The 23097-nt window shown below is 36.0% G+C and overlaps 1 long non-coding RNA gene across 1 annotated transcript in view; it reads right to left on the reverse strand.

The window, feature by feature from the left end:
- Nucleotides 1-14325: 14325 nt before the first annotated feature.
- The window catches only part of LOC123619806 (uncharacterized), a 156663-nt gene continuing 147891 nt past the window's right edge, over nt 14326-23097 (reverse strand). Inside the window, exon 3 of the long non-coding RNA XR_006728527.2 lies at nt 14326-14430. This is a non-coding gene — a long non-coding RNA (uncharacterized LOC123619806). The remainder of the gene's footprint in view (nt 14431-23097) is intronic.

Below are 23097 nucleotides of genomic sequence, written 5' to 3' on the forward strand. Positions count from 1 at the left end.
TTCTAAATTCTCATAAAATAAACTAGGTCTTACTTTGTCGTTACTCAGAAGGAAGACCACCAAAGAAAATCCAAGGTGTGACTACATGCAGCAATTCAATACATAGGCCTTTTTGGGGAATCAACATTTAATTTAATTTTGCCTTCAAAACAGTGTTCAAAACTGCTCCAGCCATACACAGTCTACATGGGCTGCCTTGGTACCCTGATTTCTGATTTAGACTTTGACCCCTTGGAGATGGTGGAGAGGTCAAAGATTGAAAGTGAAGATGCTGTAAGATTGATTCAACTCTATGAGTGCTGGGAGAGTAGCAGGCTTGGGTGTGTTGTCTGTGTTCAGGTCATTTCTGGACAGAATCTTGGCTCCCTTCCTTGGTCCTGTTAGACTTAAGCAATTCACTTAACATTTCTGATCCTTGGCTTCCTCATCTGTAACATAGATATAATAATTCCAACTCCTGGAGTCCCCATGTGGAGCAAATGAAATTGTCTATGTAAAGTGCTGTGCACACAGTAAATGACAGGGTTTTTTCCCCCATCACCCCCATTCCTGGAAACCTATTTTTGCTGAACAACTGTTCAAATGATCTGCCGAGAGTAAAGTAACCACAAAGATGAGGTGAAAAGGAAGATATGCAAGTCATGAAAATTAGAACTAACAACTGAGGAGACTAGGAGAGGAAAATGGAGGGTCATGCAGAAGTTAAGAAGAATCTGTTTCTGTTCTACTCAATTTTTTTTCCTTTTTATGCTCTAAGCTTTCTATCATTACATTATTTGACATCCAATAACAATTTGCAAAAGCAAGCAAACAGAATATACTTCACCACACAATCAAAAAACATTTTAACCAAGAAATCCCTAGTTGCAGGTGTTATCTTTTTTTTCTATAATATGGGCACTTTCTAGGTTAACAGGCAAAAGAATGCCCAAGTGCCCAAGTGATGCAAAAGATTCTAATTATTAGAATGCTTTTCTCCATTTTAAAGTATGTAGCAGAAAACCAGTCATGCTAACTTTCTGGCAAAACACACACACTTTTCAACATTTGTGTTATTTTATTTATTCCTTTTTCATAAAGCATTTAACATTAAAGAGACTTCACTAGTCCACTGTCAACAGTTAGTTTTCAGATAATACCAAAAAAGCCAAAACTTTTCAACTAAGTCCAGTCTTACAATAACTATACTCAGAAAACAACATGTATATAGACATTTTTTTTTTTAAAAAAAGAAGCCACTTGAACAGGGAATTCTGAAAAAGGGTAAATTACTAGGTTTGAGTTATTACGGGCACCAGAAATTGGTCTGTAAAGCGTGCTCTTCCCAGCCTAAGCACCTATATGTAATATTTACATATGCTTTTAAATAGGAACTTTATGAGAATGACTAAAAGATTGATTCATGAGTAAACTCTTTTTATAGCAATAGCTATTTATGTTTCTATCTTGCACTTCTGTATGAACTATAAAATATTCAGCATTGTGATATTTTTCTCTAGTTTCTCATTAAGAAACTGGTGAAAACCCTGTCCACTGTGGGTCTGAAAATAGTCCTTATCCCCTCCAAATCACCGTTTTCATGTCCTGTGTTGTTTTTGTCTAGTGCAGTCTGACTTTTACTGATACACTTTCTTGGTTCTGGGCCCTAACCAGCATCCACGGAAAACTGGTCCTGTTTTTTTTCTTCGCCTCTTAGACAACTGCTCTGAGTTTATGTTCTCTCTGAAAGATTAGCATTCTACAACTCTGCTCCTTGTGACCTCTTTGGGACCTTTTCTTTTTGTTTAAGTTGTATACCTTTGGTTGGAGAATTTTAAGCCCCTCCTGCTAGGTAAAAGAAAATCATGACCTTCCTAGAGTCATAATTGAAAGTGGACCCCCTTTTCACTCGACCCCTTGACACTTCATGTGCAATCCATTTTGCACTTTTTGACAAGTGTCAGTCCCTAAATGCCCAATGTTGTATGGATGGCATAGGTAAGATGTTAAGTCCAATATTTTGCTAAATAGCCTATAAATTTTCTTTTCAGCAGAGTTTAATAGGACATATTTTTACCATATTTATTGAAAATACATTTTTGCCTGTGATTTCTTTTGATATATATCTTTAGTGGCTATTAACACTCTATAAAAAGTTTCAAGTATGGGTTATCTATGTGTAAACCATTTGGGGAAATAAGAAACAAAATGATTGGAAGTGGAAACTATTAAAATATCACATAAGTCAGTTTTGCTTTGAAATTTTACTAAAATGCCTGAAATCAGTCTTCCAAACCAAAGCCAGGTGATTTACTCTCTATGGAACAAGACTTTATCTCTTGAAAAAAAAATGTGTAATGAGAACATGTTTGGAGCTGATTAAGAGACTATACTTCAGGAAAACTGGTTTTATGTGTACACAAAATTAAATCAATAAATATTTGAAAAGTGCAACCAAAAGAATTAGAAAATGATAAGCTCTGGAAAATATGAACACATTATGTGCTTATCAAGTATTTACAAAATCTTAAAAAGGATAAAGGTCGAAAAACATGAGAGAATAACAAAGTGAAATAATGATCCATGAATGCCTGTTATTTTTCTTGGCAAACAAGATATGAGGGAATAAATTCAAAATGTTATATATGATTTTTTCTTTATAATATGTTTTTCTTTCAGTCCATGATCCAATCTAGGCTCATGTATTGCATTTAGATGTCATGTTCCTTGAGTTTCCTTTAACCTGGAAAAATATCTGTTTTTCTTTGCCATTCATGGCATTGACATTTTTGGAAAAGATGTATATTAGAAACCATGAGGTCATTCTGATACCACCAATTACAGTTCAACCTCATGAGGTTCTTCCTTGACATCTCTGTTCTATTTTGTCTCCCTTCCTCCAAAGTGAGAGCCCTGGCTCCCACCATCGACACACAGATCCATTGCCTAATCCTATAACAACAACAGATGGTTTCAGAATTCTTATTTCATACAAGTAGAAAAAGGAAACCTACTAACAAAGTTGAAGTATAGAGTCAAAGTACTATATTCAAATTATTTGGATTAGTTCTTTTTACCCCTTCAATGTGCTTATGTCATTTATTTGAAATACTGTCTGCAATCAGTTTAGGTTTTTTCTTCTTCCTTATTGATTTAATTTTATTTTTAAATATGGAGAGTATTAACATGCTTCCAAAAGACAAAACTGTACATCAAGGTATACTCAGAGACCTGTCTTCCCTCTCATACCCCTTCCACCCCATTCCTCCCTTGCAGGTAATAACTTTCAGTGTTTCCTGATTTTTCCTTTTTATGTTTCTTTCTGAAGAAGTAAATAAATACATACTCGTTTCCTTATACCCCCCATATTTCTTATACGATAAATAGATTACTATATACTCTTTTACACTTTGCATTTTTCACTTAATAACATATCCTAGAATTCACTTCCAGTCAGTTCATAGAGTCCCTCTTCTTTTTCACAACTGTGCAGTATTCCATTCTGTTTTTTCAACAAATCTCCTATATTTAGGTATTTTATAATTATATGCAAGTACGAGTAATGCTATAATGAATAACTTTGTGCGTATGTAACTTTGTAGAGTTGGAAGTGTCTCTTCAGAGTAATTTCCTAGAAGGGCTTTCTGGGCCACAAGGTAAGAGTATATATAGTTTTGTTCAATTCTACTTTATCTGATTATCAAGATCTAGCTTTCTGATTTCTTTTATTGTTTTTATGTGCCTTGCATATTTTTTCTATACCTTTATTTCCAGTCTTTTTGCATTTCTGTGTGTATTTAGTATGTCTCCTGTATACACAGAGTTGTGTTTTGGTTTATCCATCAATTTGAAATTCTTTTTTCCTTTAATAGGTGATTTAGACCCATTCATATTTTTTTGACTGATTTGTTTTGTATCAACTCTACCATATTACTTTATGTTATAATTACATAGTTTACAATGTTGTATTTACCATTTTTCCTTCTCCTTGTGGTATGAATGTCCCAGCTGAGAAAGAATGAGTCTCAAGCCTTTCCCAGAAGATGTAACCCGTGGCATTCAGGGACCAAATTCTTCTTGATTCTATCAAGCTCGGTTTGCAAATAAATGATCTCAAAGGATGAGAGTTCAGGGCACTTCACATAACCTGCCTGTAGAGGTTGGATTATTATGGGTACACCCCCTTGTCCCAACCTCTTCTTTGCTCCCACACTGTTATTTTGATACAGCTCAAAGCTCAACTCCCCAGCCAACTCCAGTCCCTCCTAATGAGAGAAGTGTAACACTATCCAGGCATCTCCCAGCACAGCGATCCGAAAGTCACTGCTCCACACAGTCTGATTTATGTCAGCTTGGTTAAAAATCACCCAGGCTGGAAACCCCTATGGAGAGGCATGCACTGGTCCTAGGCCATAGCCCTCCTCTTCTTCTTTTTCTTGCTTTCTTCTCCCCGCCCCAAATCTGTAGTCGGAGGGACCTGCTTTGTATTTGTGAAATTATCCTCATAGGGACACAGAGAAGAACTTTGGCCTCCTTGAAATAATTTACACCTAATTTAGTTAAAGGAGCGTAAGTGATGGGACTGCTATGTCCCATCAACAAGAAGTATCACTTGCATTATTTTTCATGCAAGGTTTGAACACACACAGCAAACACTTTCTATCTTCTTGGGCTAGAAAACCTCTCAGAGTAAAGAGATTATTTTTGACAATATGGTTCTAAATCCTTGGGAAAAAAATAGTCAGGGCAGATGGCCTGGGGCCAGTCAGGAAACCCTTAATCACCCAGAAAAACAAGGAATGGGAGAGGTCATTATTCTTAGTGGGCCAGACTGTAAAACAAGGTTTTTAAGTCTTCAGATTTATAGCAAATCACCTTGAAATATCTCAGGCGGTTGTGAAGAACAAGACTTCTCCAAAAAGTATTACGCAAAATTTTCTTGCTCATTTTCCTTAAACAAAACAAAACAAAACTGCCTAATCATCTTCTAGGCTCACTAGAGAGCTTTCCTACTGTATGTCTCTCTGAATTCTTTCACCAGGGTAGATTAAGCACAATGACTAAATTAATCCTAAACATCATAATAATTTAACGGAAGGAGAAATTAATTCGGGACAGGATGCACACACATTCATTTTCAAGCATATAGTTTGGTTGTAATATCTTCCACCTGCAAGCGTGAAAAGACCACAAGAAACTAGCAGCCCTTCTGGTGGGTGGGCCATAATGAATGGGTGGGAGTAAAGAATCCTAAAATTAAAGGCAGCAGTAGAGATTAAGAAGAAAATGAGATGAATATCTGCTGAGCCCTGCAATGTTCCAGGCTTTCTCCTCACCCCCTTCATTACATCATTACATCATTACATCATTACATCATATATACATTAAATCATTTCATACTTAAATAACAACTGTGACATAAAAGCTCTACCATCATTGTTTTTACAGATGAGAAAATTGTGACCCCCCCCTTTGGTTAAGCAACTTGCCCAAGCTCACACAGGTGGCACGTGGCGAAGTTAAAATTCATTCCCAAAGTCTAAGCTCGTTCTAGAATTCCAGGCTAGCAATAGTTCCAAACTTTGCCTGTGCTGCCATGAATCTAACTCAGACTATAAAGAAACTATGATCTGGTGTGAAAGGAAGTCACTGTAAAAGAACCAGTCCCATTTAGAAATAGGATGAAGTCAGAAAAAATTGTTGAAATCTCTAGAAGCAGTTGATTACTATGGCAGTGAAAATAAAATTGGATTCTGTTTGAGACAATTTTAAGATGCAGTTTAGAACAATAATACAACATGAGAGAAAGAGACCTTGGACCTCATTTGTGTTATTCCTGACAAGATAAAAAAGATGGATAGCTTTTATAAAAGGGAAACTCCACACAAAGAGCAGTCCAATATTAAAGAATTCATATCCAAAATAAGAAGAACTGAATATAGGGGTTTCTGCTCAAGCACAGAAACACAGAATTTCTGGGATGTCCAAGTTTATTAGACCTTAAAATGTTTAAGAAAAGAAGAAAAGATGCCACTAGCTGTTAAATTCGCTATTAAACACAAAAGCCTTACAGCAAGCACACCCAGGCAGATACGTTAGAAAGCGCTGGTGTTAAATGGGAATGTAGTAAGAAGCTACTCAGATCATAGGTTAAAAGTGTACTATTCACATTCTAAGTAGGCTAAGTAACATTTCTGACTTTAGAATTTCTCAGGGCTCTTTTCACAAGGAAGGCAACATATTCTCTTGTAGAAATAACATCCATTAGAAATCAGACAAACTGTGTTTTAGTACAGCTAAGTCACACTACCTGGGCCACAGTTTTTTTATCTATAAAATATGAAAAAACCCACTAGTTAAATTATTGTTTATATTAAATAATAATTATTATTAAGTAATAATTAGGTTAGAGATAATCTAAGATGATTAGCAAGAGTGAAATTCTGATTGTGGGCTATATTTTGTCAATAAAGATTTTTTGTTTAAAAGGCTGCCTCTGAATTCTGAGTTCCTTAGACTGTTCCCTGAAAGGAAAACAGGCTAAGGGTTTATGAGAACATGGATAAGAAATCACTTTTAGAGACAATTCCAACAAATTATAGACATACGTTTCTTTTGACTTTAATATTTACAAAGTTGTATGTGGCTTAAAAAAGAACATACAATGTAACCAGACATAATCCTTTTTTCCAACTAGCTAGCATATCAAGATGAATATTATTGAGGCCAAAATCAAGTTTCCTGGCTCTGAATGTGAATCATTGCATTTGTGTTAATTAACCTAGTAAATTTTTGTCAAATTAGTAAGTAGCTGCTGTTATTTTGAAACAGAACAAAAGGAAGATGAAATTTATCAGGTAAATTAAACATAAAAGGTGAACACTATAAGTTATAAAATTATAAAGTAATATGTAGTTAAGATTACAAGAAAAATTTAAAGACAAAGCTTATAAATTATTAGAAGAAATACATACTAATCAATGTGAGAAACAATACCTACAGATAAAACTGTGAAGATTTTTTGTGGAAACAACAAAAACAGAAAGTTAGAACCTAAATTATGCTGAAAGAATTAAGACCACATGTCTATATATCAATAAATCAATATGGGCTAAACTCATATTTTAGAGGGAAAAAACTCTTATTTTGGATCACAAAATAAAACCCTAGTAAATGTTATTTACATTAAACACATTTTAAAAGCTAATTCAAAAAGGTTAATAAGGACAATTTTAGACACTTTTAACTAACTAATTAATTAATTAATTAATTTTATTGAAGTGTAGTCAGTTACAATGTGTCAATTTCTGGTGTGCAGCGTAATGTTTCAGTCACACATATACATACATATATTCATTTTCATATTATTTTTATTATAGGTTGCTATCAATAACTATGAATATAGTTACCTGTGCTATACAGAAGAAATTTGTGTTTTTTATCTATTTTATATATAGTAGTTAATAATTGCAAATCTCAAACTCCAAATTTATACCTTCCCATTCCCTTTCCCCTCTGGTAACCATAAGATTGTGTACTATGTCTGTGAGTCTGTTTCTGTTTTGTAGATGAGTTCATTAGTGTCTTCTTTTTTCTTTTTTTAGATTCCACATGTGAGTGATATCATATAGTATTTTCCTTTCTCTTTCTGGCTTACTTCACTTAGAATGACAATCTCCAGGTCCATCCATGTTGCTACAAATGGCTTTATTATATTATTTTTCATGGCTGAATAGTATTCCATTGTATAAATATACCACAACTTCTTTATTCACTCATCTGCTGATGGACATTTAGGTTGCTTCCATATCTTGGCTATTGTAGATAGTGCTGCTATGAACATTTGAGTGCATGCATCTTTTTGTATTAGAGTTCCCTCTGGATATATGCCCCGGAGTAGGATTGCTGAATTATACGATAAGTCTGTTTTTAGTTTTTTGAGAAATGTCTATACTGTTTTCCATAATGGCTGCACCAAACTACATTGCTGCCAACAATGTAGGAGGGTTCCCTTTACTCCACACCCTTTCTAGCATTTATCGTTTGTGGACTTTTGAATGATGGCCATTCTAACTGGTATGAGGTGATACCTCATTGTAGTTTTGATTTGCATTTCCCTGATAATTAGTGATACTGAGCATTTTTTCATGTGCCTGTTGGCCATTTGCTTAGACACAACATTTTTAAAATGCACACAAAAATAAAGCGGAGTATGGTAACCAGAATTCTGAGATAACTCCCAAGATTTCCTATGCCCCCACATGCATTGCCCTGTACAATCTTTTAGATTGTGAATATGATAGGTTTTATTCCATGATTATGTTATGTTCTATGACATAGTTGCCTTTAAATAGAGAAATTTTCTAGGTGTACCCAATCGAATCACATGACCTCTTTAAAAGCACAGTTTTCTCCAGCTAGTGGAAAAAGACATAGTCAGAGATCTGAAGCATTGGAAGGATTTATTTCACCTTTTCTAGCTTGATAATGAAGGGGGCCACTTGTCAGCTTCTAAGAGCAGTGAGCAGTCCCCTGCTGACAGCCCAAAAGGAAACAAGGACCTTGGTCTTACAAACACAAACAACTGAATCATATCAACAAGAATAAACTTGGAAGCAGATTTTTCTCCAGAGCCTCCAGACAAGAACTAAGTCCTACACCTTGATTTCAGCCTTCAGAACCCAGCAATGCTATTCCAGATTTCTGACATATAGAACTGTGAGCTAATAAACAGGTGGTATTTTAAGTCACTAAGCTTATAGTAAATTGTAATGCAGCAACAGAAAACTAATACAGAGGAAGCTATTTTAATATCTGTGTAAGATTGAGTTGAAGCCATCAGACAGAGCAAAAAAAGGCATCTTATTACAGAAATGACCATATATTCACAATGAATATCCAAAGCCGGTATGAACAGATAACCACAAAATAACCTGGCTTAACATTATAGTGAAAAAACTACAGTAAGTACAAAGATAAATATATATAAACACATTGCTAGAAGTAAATTTTAATTCACCTCTCAGTCTCCATTGGATCAAGTCGACAAAAACTAAGTAAAGTTATCAATGACCTAATAACATCATTAATGGAACAGTTCTAATTTGATATACTCAAACTCTATTTCCTAAAAGAGATAAAACAATTTGCTTTTAAGTGATAGTGAATGGGACTTTCATTTTAATATCTGGTTTTAGTGATTTGTTATCAAATACTTTATTTGTGGCCATAATATATGGCAAGTTTTCATGAATTTACATGACCACTGAAGAGAATTACTCCCTTTATAAGTGAACAAATTTTAACTGAAGTCAACCGTAGAGAAGAAATAATCTTAAAGACAGTAGAAAATGAGAAAAGGATCTAGAGAGGTCCTTGAGGAATCCCAAAATTTGAAGAAGAGAAGAAATACACGGCTTAGAATGTGTTTCCAGAGAGGTAGAAGGAAAAATCAGGAACTTAAGCTTCTTACACATACAAAAGTTTTCAGGAAGGAGATTGTATGGATAATATCAAGTGCTGCTGAAAGTTCAAGAAAGGTAAGGAATAAAAAAGAAATCTATTGGATTTGTTGACAAGGTTATGGATGACACTAGTAGGGGATATTTCAGTGGAGAATGTGAGGAAATGGATACGGCAACTTTTCTCCAGAAATTTTGATAACTAACGGAACAGAGAGACTGAAAGTAGCTGGAGGGGAAAGCGGTGTCAAAGGAGAATTATTTTTAAATAGATGTGAGACAGGAAGGAAGTGGGCAGGGCACGGCCATTTAAGGAATGACACAGCAATTAACATGAAAATGGTGGAAGATTCAATTGCCAGTAAACCTGGAGCTCAAAATGGCAGGAGATTTGACTCCCAGTAGACCTTGAGCTTCATTATATGCTCATTGCAATATATTAAATGGTAAATGGCACTCCCACAGGTGCCATGACAGTTTTGAGGCTAACCATAAAAGGTCAAAAAGTGGGCAGTGGCCCAATTTCTGGGAATCCCAGCCCCTTTCCCAGAGTACTTGGAATAATCCTCCCACTTGTTAGCATATGAAGCTATGGAGCCCATAAAAGCTAACAACTCATGGCCACTCTTCTTTCTGGGTGAGACAGCCCACACTCTGTCTATGGAGGGTGTATCTAGTTTTACAGCACCCAGCCCCCACACCTCATGGCCTTTCTCTTGCCTTCTGAAACAGCCTGCACTCTATGGAGTATGTACCTCTCTAAATAAATCTATCTTTACTCAACTGTGGCTTGCTCTCGAATTCTTTCCTGAATGAAGTCAATGATCCCCACTTGACAGAGTGCATCTCAGGGACTCAATCGAGATGTGGGACATGGCCATCCTCTCACCCCACGTTTGTTTTCCTGTAGCAGATGCTGAAGATCTGAGCATATTAAATGCCTCTGAAAGGATCTAGCAGAGACAGACAGACAGAAGATCCATGAGAGGGAAAGGCTAATGGAAGGATTTCTTGAGATGGAACAGTATTTTTCACTCAAAGGTCTCACAGTGTCTAGGCATGAAAAATAAACAAGGCTGAAGATTAGAACTGGTACTTGTGGCCAAAATGGAAATGATAACTTCAGTAGTAGTAGATTGTTTATTCCAAAGGCTATTTTGAAGCATATGAGCAAGAAGCATTTTTTTGTGGTGCATTCTTCAACAGTATCCATAGCCTTCCCATGGTAGAATCAGAAAACTAAATCTTAGGATTAGACAGACACAGGTTTATATTCTCCCACCCTGTGTGCTACATGTTTGATGTTGGACAAATATCTCTGAAACTTCAGTTTCTCTTCTGTGGATGGTAATTTCTATCTCACAATACTAGGTAATTAAGGTGAGGAGCATATGTAGCATATAGAAGTGAGGAACAAATATTAAATATACACTAATTATTTCTCCCTTCACCACCTACACATTTAAACGGTTTAGCTCTGTTTTACACCCTGGTTTTGACCATTGTCTCACCCAAATTGTACTGCCAAGCATAAATCTAAGCTGAAACTGATATAACAGTGAAGGCCATGATATACCAAAGAGAAACAGAGATGGATAAACAGCTACACACCTATCTAGAAGATAGATTAGCAGCTACAGGTAATATTACTATAAATTTTCCTTATTTAGGCAATTTTTAGAGGGCCTTTGAAAATAGTATTCTAAAGTTTTCCATAATATTTCACTGTTGCTTCATGTCTTAATTTCCTTTTTCATTTTTTTTTTGGTTTAGATGTTTCAGTTTCGTAGTCATAAGGATAAATGAGAACTGAATAATCAGATAGAATTATGATTATTTTAAAATATTTTCCATGAAACCAAAATTTTGGGGAAATTTAGAAAAATATTTTCAATTATTAGGATTCAGGTCAAAACCCTAGATTTTAGGAATAAACGTAGCCAATAATAATACCATAGGGGGAAAAAATTACTACTATGCAATAGTAATAATGGTAAAGTGAGTCTGTCTTCACGAGATTAATTATATACCGAGGACAAAATTCATCATTCTCTTTGATTAAGGAGTTCCACTGTAAAAGTCAAAACTATAACTCATACGTGTATAAACAAAACAACATAGCAGACACTCAATAACTGTGTATTAACATGTATACAGGTGTTCATGTGTGTTTATGAACGTAAATGTGAACATATAATTCACATTTTGACAAACTGAATTACAAAATCAGTATTTAGGAAAAAAAGTGTTTATATAAAATGAGATTTGGTGTAAGTCACTGAAAGTGAACTGAGCAAGGTCTGAGCCTTGGCTTCCCCACTTACTAGCTATATTAGTCAGGATTCTACAGAGAAACAGAACCAACAGGATGTGTGTATAAACATAGAAAGAGATTTATTTTTTAAGGAGTTGGCTCACACAATTGTCTAGGCTTGGTGAGTCCAAAAGGGGATGGGGAATCCCAACAGGCTGGAGACTAGGAAAGAGTTAGAGTCCAAAGGCAATCAGCTTTCAGACCAGGAAGAGCTGATATTGCAGGCAGAGTCGAAAGGCAGAATTCCCTCTTGCTTGGGGAGGGTAGTGTTTTGTTCTACTCAGGCCTTCAACTGATGGAATGAGGTTCCCGCATTATGGAAAACAATCTGCTTTACTCAAAATCCACCAATTTAAATGTGAATTTCATCCATAAATACCATCACAGAAACATAAAGGACAATGTTTGACCAAATACCTGGGCACTGTCATCCAACCAAGTTGACACATAAAATTACCCATCACACTAGCTGTGCAATCTTAAGCAAATGAACAGCCCTCTCTGAACCTCAATCTCTGTAAAATTAGGTTAATAACACCTACCTCTTAGAGTTGTTGTGAGATTATGTGCCTATAATTAGCACATAGTAGGCAATTAACAAATTTTATTGTTCTACATTTACATATTTATATGTTCAAAATCCCTTGATTTTGATTGGTGTATTTAAAAGTAAAATAAAATTGTAAAAATGAAAGAAAAAAATGTGTTTTAAATATGTGCAATACTCACAGAGTTGATAAAGAAAGAACAACACAATAGAGAATGATTTATTCTTGTTTACTCTCTGTGCTTACAGTGGACTATATTTTATGGTGCTCCTACAACTTGATTTAAGGCTCCATTTGGTGTGATGCCCCAAACCAAACCTAGGTATGTGTTACCGATCGGTGACATGCACTTTGCCATTCTGAAGCAATCATATGCTGTCAAAATCTTACTTGTGACATGTAAAACCAGCAAAGGTTCATTTTTTAAAAGATGTTTCACTATATTTCCCAACCAAAAACAAAGAAGTATTAATGACTTTTCATCTGGAAGATTCAAACAGGATTTTTTTTAAAGGATGGATGAATGCAGCCAGATAAAATAGAAGCTGTTCATAATCCCTAACCTTTGCACCAAATTTAACCAAAACCTCTTTCTGAGGTTTGAGGAAGTTCAGCATGTCCCCCCAGTTATTCTTCATTTTTGCCTTTCTCTGCAATTTCAGGTTCCAGCTGGAATCAAACATACCCAAATACCCCAGATGAGGCTGTTCTCAGAAGATGTCCAGCCCAGTTTTCAAGACTTGAGAAGTTCAGATAGTTCAGATAAGGTTTGAGATTAGCAGCCAAGCACTTGGATGCTTATCTGGACTGAGCCTTGCAAGTTTTGCCCAATATTAGCTCCTATAACTGGAGATAAATATTACCTCTAATGCGCTCTCTGTTTCTTAGACACATCTGGATCTCACCCAACGTTAAGATATTACACATCTGACATTTTGCATGTTTTTGTGGAGATTTTTGTTTTGTAATACTTTAATAAGTTAAACTGAAGTCAAAAGAGGAAATAAAGAAGAGTTTACTGATTCATTTATATTTTTGCCAATTACAAATATTATTTTATTAAAGACATAGATGTTTTAGATCTAGAAATGGGGATCACCTAATTCTATGGCAGATGAGGACATATGATATAGAACTATGGTTTATTATTTCCCCCCCATATAACTAGCATGAATAATGTTTCAGAATCCAGATGGAAAACCAAGAGCTTTAATTCGTTTGTATTTAAAGTTCAAAAACAGAGGTAATAGCTCAAGATGGAAACTGAGCTGAATACATTTTCCTATCCCACTAGAGATCCCAATAAAATGATAGTAAAGGATAAACCTTTGATAGTGAGGAGAATGGGAAGCAGAAAATAGCAGTCAGGAGGTTGTAACAAATTGATGCAAATCATAAATGAGATGGAAGGGTGCTGATGTGGTCAAAACAGGGCGAGGAAGGCACAGCAAGGATTACACGGGAGGGAATTACAGTGAGAAGAACACTGACCTTTCACCTAAGTACAGAACGGTTGCAGGCACGGGCACAAGATCAGCAGACACTGAGTCAGTGGTGAGGGTGAGAGGAGAGGGCCATGTTAGAGCTGTGATCTGCCACAGTCTTCGCTCACATTACCAATGACTTCACTTCCTTTCGAAGCACAGCACTACCCTGAACAATCCCAGGGAGAGTCTGCCATCCAACTAGTGGGCCTTACTCAACATCTAGGTATGATTCTCCACTCACGAGGGAAACCTCTGCCTCTCTCGTAGGAGGAAGAAGGTCAAGACAGAAATCACACAAATGAAGTCATCTAGAGGAACGTATCACAGCTCAAGAAATGAGTGGCATTATCAGATCCTTGAAAAAAAGAAGAAGTCCTGCTTTGGATAACTTCACTCTAATATCTTTTGTGACTTACAAGGATTCACTAAGTAAGACATTAGCTCTTGTTTCGAGTGACCTACAGCAGTGTGAGGCAGTGAGAGACACAGGAGCTAGGTTCTCGTGCTGAAGCAGTCAGTTAACTAATTAATACTCACACAGATATCTCTGGGCCTCAGTGTCTTCATCTTTAAAATAGGGAAGGAGGTTCCACAGGCGAATTTTCCCTCTAAGTTCTCTAGAGCTTTAACAGTCAATTATCCTGAAAAAAATTTTTAAAAAACATGTTTTATAAATGAAGAGAAAAAAGATATTGGAAACTGAAGGCTATTGAGTTGTTCAAGATTATTAAGCATGCCTGTAAGACTCAGGAATCTTGCTCGAAATTTTGTGAAGACTTAAAGAGGGCCTAGGGCAAAAAATATTCTTCAAAGGCATAAACAACCAAAGAACTTAAATTTAATAACAGTTATTAAGTACCAACTATGTGAAGGTATTTTGTTGAGACTGAGACTACAGCAGCAAACAAGAAATTTTCCTTACATTCCTGGTCCCTACCAACAAATGTGGAGAAAGAAAAAAGACGCACGATGGGTTAGTGTGGTGTGGTGTGGAGGCATGGAGGGAGAGTATCTAATCCAGGCTGAAAGTGTCCGAAAAATCTTCCCAGAGGAAAGGTTGCAGAATGTGACATGGGAGTTAACTCAGCAAATAGTAGGAAAGACTATTGGAAAAACAGTTAAGACTGATTAAGCAATTTCTTGCTTGTTACCTCTGTATGACAACCATCAGCTGAATAGGTGGACATTTTAATGGCCAAGCCCATGGACTTAAGTAAAGGCAAATTTACTAAGCAATCCATATTTACTTCACCTTTGCTACAGAGAAGTGTTACCCTGTAGCAATTTAAAATTGCCTTACTATAGGCTGTAGACTAAATGCTTGTGTCCCCACAAAATTCATATGTTGAAACTTAATTTGTAAGGTTTTGGTATTTGGGGGTGGGGCCTTTAGGAGGCAATTAGGTCACAAGGGTGGAGCCCTCAAGAATGGCATTAGTGCCCTTACAGAGACACTCCATAGAGCTCACTTGCCCCTTCCACCATGTGAGGACACAGCAAGCAGACAGCAACCTATGAACCGTGAAGCAGGCCCTCCCCAGACACCAAATCTGCCAGTGCCTTGATCTTGGACTTCTCAGCCTTCAGAGCTGTAAGAAATAAATTTCCATGGTTTATAAGCCACTCAGTCTGTAATGCTTTGTTATAGCAGCTCAAACTGACTAAGACACAGTGTAATGTTCTGGAGAATAAACTTTTCATGGGAAGAAGACAACAATAGAGTGAAGAGGTGAAGGGGCAGAGAGAGAGAGATGTCGGAAATCAGGTTTTCCTGCTCTGTTAAAAGTCAAATGAGAGAGTTTCCCAATAAGACAAAAAAAAAAAAAATTCATTACAAGAAATAGCAATACCTTAAAAGATCTGTTGAAGAAAAGACAAACTAAATTAAAAAGACCAAAAATTACAAAGCCAGGATTGCATTCTGTCAAGATATATACAAAAGACTGATGTTTAAAAAGTAAAAAATTTATGGAATTAAAGGATAAGCAATGCAAATATACTTAAAATCTTGCAAGAAATCTTTTAAAATAGGTTAGAGGCCATGTCTGATCTCTGTCACGGCAAGAGGCTTTGAAGGTAGAAGTTCCAAACATCAGACAGAAAAAGAGGGCAAAAGCTGCTAAGGCTACAAAAGATTTTCCTGGGGATTTAGTAAACAAGAGAGGGAGAATTAGATGAAACAAAAAAAAAAGCTGACTAGGACTTAAAGACCTCTGTAGCAGATATGGAAAAATTCCCATACGCTTATTAAAAAGCATTGGCAAAAGAAAGATCAAAAGTGCAATACACATTAGAAAACCCAAGAGTTAATTCAATAAATGGGGAAAAATTTAATACTGAGTTTAGAAGAAATTCATACACAGTATTTCTGGAAATCTTTTTACTTCTTTGATAATAAGAGAGGAATTTGTCAATAAAGGAACATAGGAAATATATGAAAGAAACACATTTCATAAATAAAATATTTTAGAAGTGCAAACAGGGTAATAAATGTGAGGACATTTTGCAGCGTATGAAGCATAACACAGATGTAGAACAATGGCATTAGAATACACACTGTTCGATTCTCAGGTATTTACAATCTATAAGTAAAACTCATTCTGTGCTGTATGATAGTGTGTGGTGGAAAAAAAATGAAAAAGGAGAAAAGAAAAAAGACTGTATCTTGTAAACCTCAGATAACACAATGATCGATTATCAAATTACAGTCAAATAACAGCACATCTGCAATCGCTTACAAAGTCAAGCTTTGTCAGTAACAGTTGCAAGATACTGCTGCTCGTGGTAAGTTACTTGTTTATCAAAATAAAACCTCCTTTGAAGATACTTGTTTTGGTAGCAATAAAACTGTCTTCAACTTAAAGTCTAACCAACAGAAACTTTTCTTAGATTCAAGCATAGTCATGGCATCTTCGTTTTTCTTCCCCATTGCATGTGTCCTAACCCCTCCTGTTTGTGTCAGACTGTTTCTCTTTTGCCCAAAAATAAAGACAGAAAGGGGGATGGGGAAGTTCCTGCCATTTGATTCATTCAGTTCTATCTATTAAGCTGCTAACTATGCTAAGCACTAGTCTAGGTGCAGAAGAAAGCAGTGAACAAGAAAGGCAAGGTCCCTGTTCTAATGAATCACACATGGTAGTGGGAGAAACAATAAATGAAGATGGAAATACAGGTAGGTAGGTAGGTAGGTAGGTAGGTAGGTAGGTAGGTAGATATAAGTGAGAAGAATATTACAGGTAAATGCTATGCAAAGAATTAAAATAGAGTGACTGGATGACTATTTCAAGCAGGGTAGTCATGGAAAGCCTCTCTGAAGAAGGGCCAAATCTAAAGTATAAGAAGGAGCCAGCCATGTAAAAACTAGGGAGGAACTGACTCAGGTAGAAATAAAAGAGTGCAAAGCCCCTGAGGTAGAAGCAGATGTAGAACTTTTAAGAAGTACCGAGTGGGACTGGCACGTTCCTGGAAGAAGAGTGGATGAGTGGGAAGATGGGATACTCCCAGCGTGGGTCTGAGGGAAGACCATGTAGGATTTTGTAAGCCAGCAAAAGGCATTTGGGTTTTATTCTAAGAGTAATGGAAAGCATTGCTGGGTTTTTAACAAGTGAATAGTACAATCTGGTTTAAATTTTTGACCCGGGCTGCTCTGTGGACAGAAGAGGGAGAGAAGCAGAGGCCTGAAGACAAAGTAGGAGCTACTATCAGTGTTCAGGTAAGAGAAGAGGGTGACACACGAGGGTTTTTATAGAGCAGACAGAGAAAGGAGGCAGATTTGGAGTTTTTAAAAGGTACTGTGTTAGGAAATATAGCATTTAGTTCAATATGTCAAATAGAGATACACCAGAACGAAAACAAAGTCTAGAAAATGTACCAACATCATTTGCCTTTGCTGTCACAGAGCGTCGTAGAATTAAACAGAGAAGTGGTGAAGCTGAAGAAACGACTCCTGATCATCTAACCAGCATATTGAACAACAGACCACATTACCGGTTTTCTCACAGGGGCAGGAATGATCTGACTTTGAAGAGCCAGCGTTTATTACCCCTCTGAGTCCAGTTTGGTGGCCCCAGGATCAGATATATTAAATTGTCAAAATCGATAAATACAATGAAAGGGAGGCTGGCACACATTCACACAAGTACCTGCCTTTGCCAGAACTGTACTCTGCATCTTTACATGTATTCCTAACAACTCTGGGAGGATAGTAAAATTATCCCCGCTTAATAAGAGAGGTTTAGGGAAGTTAAATAACTTACCCAGATTCATAGCTAATAACAGAGCAAAGATTCTAAACTGCCTAAATCCAGAATCTAAGTCCTTTCCACTGTTACCTCCTTTCTCCTTTCTACAGAAGGCCTACAGTTTCCATCAAACGTTCCCATATAGTTTGTATCCATGTGATGCCAAAGTATTAAATCAAAAATAGTAATAAGCTAGTATATTGTAAATAAGTGTCAATGTCTTAAAAATAAAGCCATATCAGCCTAGTGAATATTTCATCAACCTGTATTTTAATTACAATTTTTTTCTGTTAACTTTGCAAAGCTTTCAGTCTCATTAGTTAATCAGTGCCAGAGTAAGTGTTGGCCCAGGTTTTTCCCCTCCTTTTTATAGGAGTATAAAATAAAATAAAATCAGTATCCCATAAAATCCTCACCACCTTCCTCCTTCCCTAATGACTTCCCAAGCAGGAAGCAGGGTTTAAAGTTACGTTAAGAGATGAGCCTACAGAAGTGGCCTTCTAGGAACCCAAAATATCTGCTCTTCAAAATTACTGCTCTAACACATCGCCTCTTTTCACATGATGCCATGTCCATTTCAGTTAGGACATCGAACTTTTAAAAATTATGCACATTGTAAAGATTCTCAATGAAGGGTATATATTCTGTGACTCACCTGCATAAAGAACAGACAAAGTAATGAAGAAAGAGCAGAGAGTGAACAGTAACACATCCTTTTCTCCCTGTTTGAATTCGAATGAACAACCAGGGCTACTGTGTGCAGGGACACTATACAAATATGTACTTTTAAGAAATAGATAGAACCTTGTTAAAAATGTTACTCTCCATTTTCTTAATTTGTAAACATTTGGTCCATATTTGTCTTCCCTATCTAAATAATTTCCAAAATCTTTGCCTCTAAATTTCCTCTTTACATAATTGCTACCCAAACTGACAGGCCAAAAGTTGAAACTATTTTTCAAAGAAAAGGTTTTAAAACTAAACTTGATTTTATGTCCTCTTCTTTCCCAAACAAAATGAAACAAACAAAAATGATCTTTGCTCCTGGATTTAAAAACACTGTAAAAGACATGGGATGATTTAACCATGGATATTAAATGATATTAAGGAATTAACTGCTAATTTTAACAGGTATGTTAATGGTATTAAGATTGGAAGAGAAAATGTATTTATTCTTCGAAGTATGAGAAAATAGTAATAGATGAATTTTATCATCTATTAAAATTTCACTAAGTTACTTCTATATAATTCAGCAGGAAAAAAAAATCTTACACACATACAAAAAGTTAAAGGAAATATGGCAAAAAATTTTACTGTTGAATCTAGGTGGTCAGTATGCAAGTGTTCATTAATTTGGTTAAAAATGATTTGGTCAAATAACACTGCGGAGTTAGAAAACTTTTTCTTCATGTGGCCAAGTGGCAAATCATAAGTCAGCGATACTTGAAACACACAGGAAAAGAACCTCATCAAACTATAGCAAAGGTCAGTCCATAATTTAATCTGCATGCCCATCTTGCAGTGTGAACATATTCATGTTAAAGAATATTGTCTGTGTCAGTGCTTCTCAGTATACTCACAGATCATCATAATAAAATGACGTTTACTCTACTCAGTTTTGTGGTAGTTTATTACATAACAATCACTAGCCAGAATAAGCATTTTTAGTTATTTATATCTTATTCATTCATTTAACATTTATCAAGGGCCTAATGGGGCAAGACATTGTACTGGCTTTATTTCAGGTTGGATCAATTTCTCTGCTTCCTTCTGGAGAACAAATTTTGCTGAAAGTTGTGTTGTGCAGGCACTGAGCAAGATGCTAAGACCTTAGAATGTCAGGCATGAATAAGCTGAGGGGTAGTACAGGGCATAGAGGACAAAGGGAGAATGAGAACAAGAGAGAACAGAGGCCAAAAAAAAAAAAAAAAAACGACTTCAGATTTTTTTCCCTTGACCTGATCTGACTGCACAAATTGGTGTCTGGCCCAGAAGGCCACCTTGAAACTGCAGAGGCACCTTGACTTCACCCAAGGAGTAACCTAGTTACTACAATAATCAAGTTTTATTCAGTAGTTATGTCTAAGTGGCAAAATGATAGTTTATCAATTTAGCACATTTGTCATAATGACTAAGGGCTGGAGTTTAATGTAGCATAACTTAATGAAATGAAAAAAAACACTAATATTTCACTGCCTTTTTATAAATTTGTGTGAATAGTCAGATATATCAAAGACTCCCTAATCATGAGCAATGTAGAGATATAATAGCTTCAGATATAACTTCAACAGCTTCAGAAGCCTCTGTAGAGAGCGTCTACAAAAGGCATTTCTGAAAGGGTGAACTAAAGGGAGGAAGATGGAAAAGCCTTAAAAACTGTAAAAATAAACTTCCATGAAAATGTGTTGAATGCTGACCTCATCCAAAATGGAAAGATGTAGGTGTAATCTTTTCTTGGAAAATCTTTAATGCTCTTTATATATCATGATACTTTCATTTTTAAGTTAAAGCTAATTAGAAACAGCACAGTCTATCTTACAATCAAAGTGATCATTAAATAACCACACTCTTTTAATGTCAGCTGTTTAGCTTCCACAAACTTTCTCCCTTCCCTTCCTCACACGTTCTCCCTTCCCTTCCTCATCAAAACCTCTTGAAAATAGTTCATACTTGTCTCTGCCACCCCTACTCTCCTTCACTGCTCATCAAGGAAGGGGGGGTTCCCTTGCAAACTTACTTGTGTTCCTACCATCTACAGAAGTTGCCCTCATTGGGTTTCTTCCCAGTTGCCAAATCCAATGAACTTTTAGATCTTTTTTTTTTTTCACTTTAGTAAAGAGGGTATTTTCTTGAACTTTTAGTTCTTATCTGATTTAGCATTTAACTTTGTTGCCTTATATCTTCTTATTATATAATAATATACTCGTGTCATTATGTATATACTTTTTATTCAATGAGAAATAACGTATGCTTACTGCAGAATAACTGAGCACTATACTGAAGAATATAAAACGTCCTCTCCTCACCATCCCTCCACCCCACTTGGGGGGAACCAACGCTCACAGTCTGAAGTTCATCAGACCAGACATTTTCCTGTGAGTATCTAGTATATGATCTACAATCTCAAATCCAAACTGAAAGAGAGGATTTGAGACTAAGAAATAAACTATACTTCACCCTCAGTCCTAATGCTCATTTTTGACAGCCACTTATACAAATTTATTTCTTTTGGTGGTTATATCCATAATCCTTATATTTATTCATTTATTTATTTATGAAGTTAAACTATATCTAACTGCTACCCTATCATGAAGAATGAGGAATTTTACTGACAATACCGCTTTCTCATCTCCTTATTCCCACACAGGTTTCACACCTCAAACTCTAAAAGGCATGTTTTCATTTATTACCCTTTTTAAAAAATTTGCTAATATATGTTGTCAAATAAAATACAACCGTCTATTTCTTGACTCATCCATTTTAGGCATTATCTCACATTTTATAACATCTGATTTTATATCGCTTATCTTCTCTTCTTAGAACTAAAAGTAACTGGTTTGTTTATAGGTTAATTTAAGAAAAAAAAAAACTCAGCCCTTACAATATTGCAATTGCTTAAATATAGTTCCCTGCAAAATCAAATAGTGCAACTGGACAATGAGGGGAGAAGGAGATGGCAGGGGGCCTTGCTGGAAAGGTGACTTTGTTCTTTAACCTTTTACAGTTTCTTCTCTTTGTTTTATTCTAAAACTTTTTTTAATTTCAAAATAATCACAAAGTTACAGAAAAGTAAGAGATACATTACAAAGCATATTTTTTCCGAACTATTTGAGAGCAAGTTGCTGACTCATTGTTCCATCATTTCTGAATACCGTAGTGTATGTTTCCTACAAAACAGGGATATTCTACTATACAACCACAATGTACACTAGATTAGGTATTCTGTTTCATGAATCTCATTTTCCCCCTCTTTCTTGAATTCCTTTGCTGTTCTGTTGAATAAATAGTAAGCAAGTCTTTCAAAGACGACGATCTGCAAGTGGTAAAATTTTCTAAGTCTTGCATAGCTACATGTCCTTAGTTTACCAGAACTCTTAATTGATAGTTTGGCCGAGCATTTGCTTCTAGATTGTGAATTGTATTTTTTTCAGAGCTCAGTCCTCAAGCATATAGTGTCTCTGATGAGAAGCTGAATTCCCATTTATTAGGGGCATTAAGTAGAGGATTTGGGGATCTTCTCTTTACTTTTCATGAATCTCTGTCTAGATGTGGGTTTTCTTCTTCATTCATGTCCTCTTCACTCTGTGTGCCCTGTCAAGCTGAGGATGCATGTGTTTATGTCTGAAAAATAAATTTTCTTCCATTATTTCTCTGATAATTTCCTTAAAATATTCTCTTCTCTCTCTGAAACTGTTTCTGAAGGATCATAGTTTTCCTAGGTGGATCCTCAAAGACTTTAAAGTTTTCTTCTAGACATTCCTATTTTTCTTTTAGCTTAATTTTTAGATTTTCTCATGTTTTATTCCAGCATTTTTCTTTAATTTTTCTTAACCTCAGGCACTGTATTTTAAAATTTCCAATATTCATTTTTTATTGTTCCTTAGTATCTATGAAGATACATATAAAGTTACATTCTGTGTCCTGAATAATTAGTTTCTCTCAAAGTTGATTCATTGGTCCATATTGGTACTGTGTATATGTGTATGATTATTTTTCCTCTAATATGATACTTGTCCATTTAAAATCGTGAACTGAGGACTGCAAGTTCACTTGGAGCACTTTGCTGACCTGGCTTCCCTCTGCCAGCATGCAGTCTTCTTTCCCACCAGGCCTCTCATCAGTGAGAGTGATGGACTGTGAGCTCTGAGCCCACAGACAGCTTTCCTTTAAACTGTGTGAGCAGACAGCAGAGAGCAAGCTAGGCCCACACTGCCTGGGTTTTATTCTGAGAATGTCAAACCAACACTACTTCCTTTGGCAAGTAGTGTTGATGGAAGAGGTGCTAACTTGTACATCTGTTCAGAGAACAGACATCCACCTTGATCTCCAAGCACTACCCACTCCTGA

This window comes from Camelus bactrianus, chromosome 8, assembly GCF_048773025.1.
Source record: "Camelus bactrianus isolate YW-2024 breed Bactrian camel chromosome 8, ASM4877302v1, whole genome shotgun sequence".
In the NCBI taxonomy this organism is placed as follows: Eukaryota; Metazoa; Chordata; class Mammalia; order Artiodactyla; family Camelidae; genus Camelus; species Camelus bactrianus.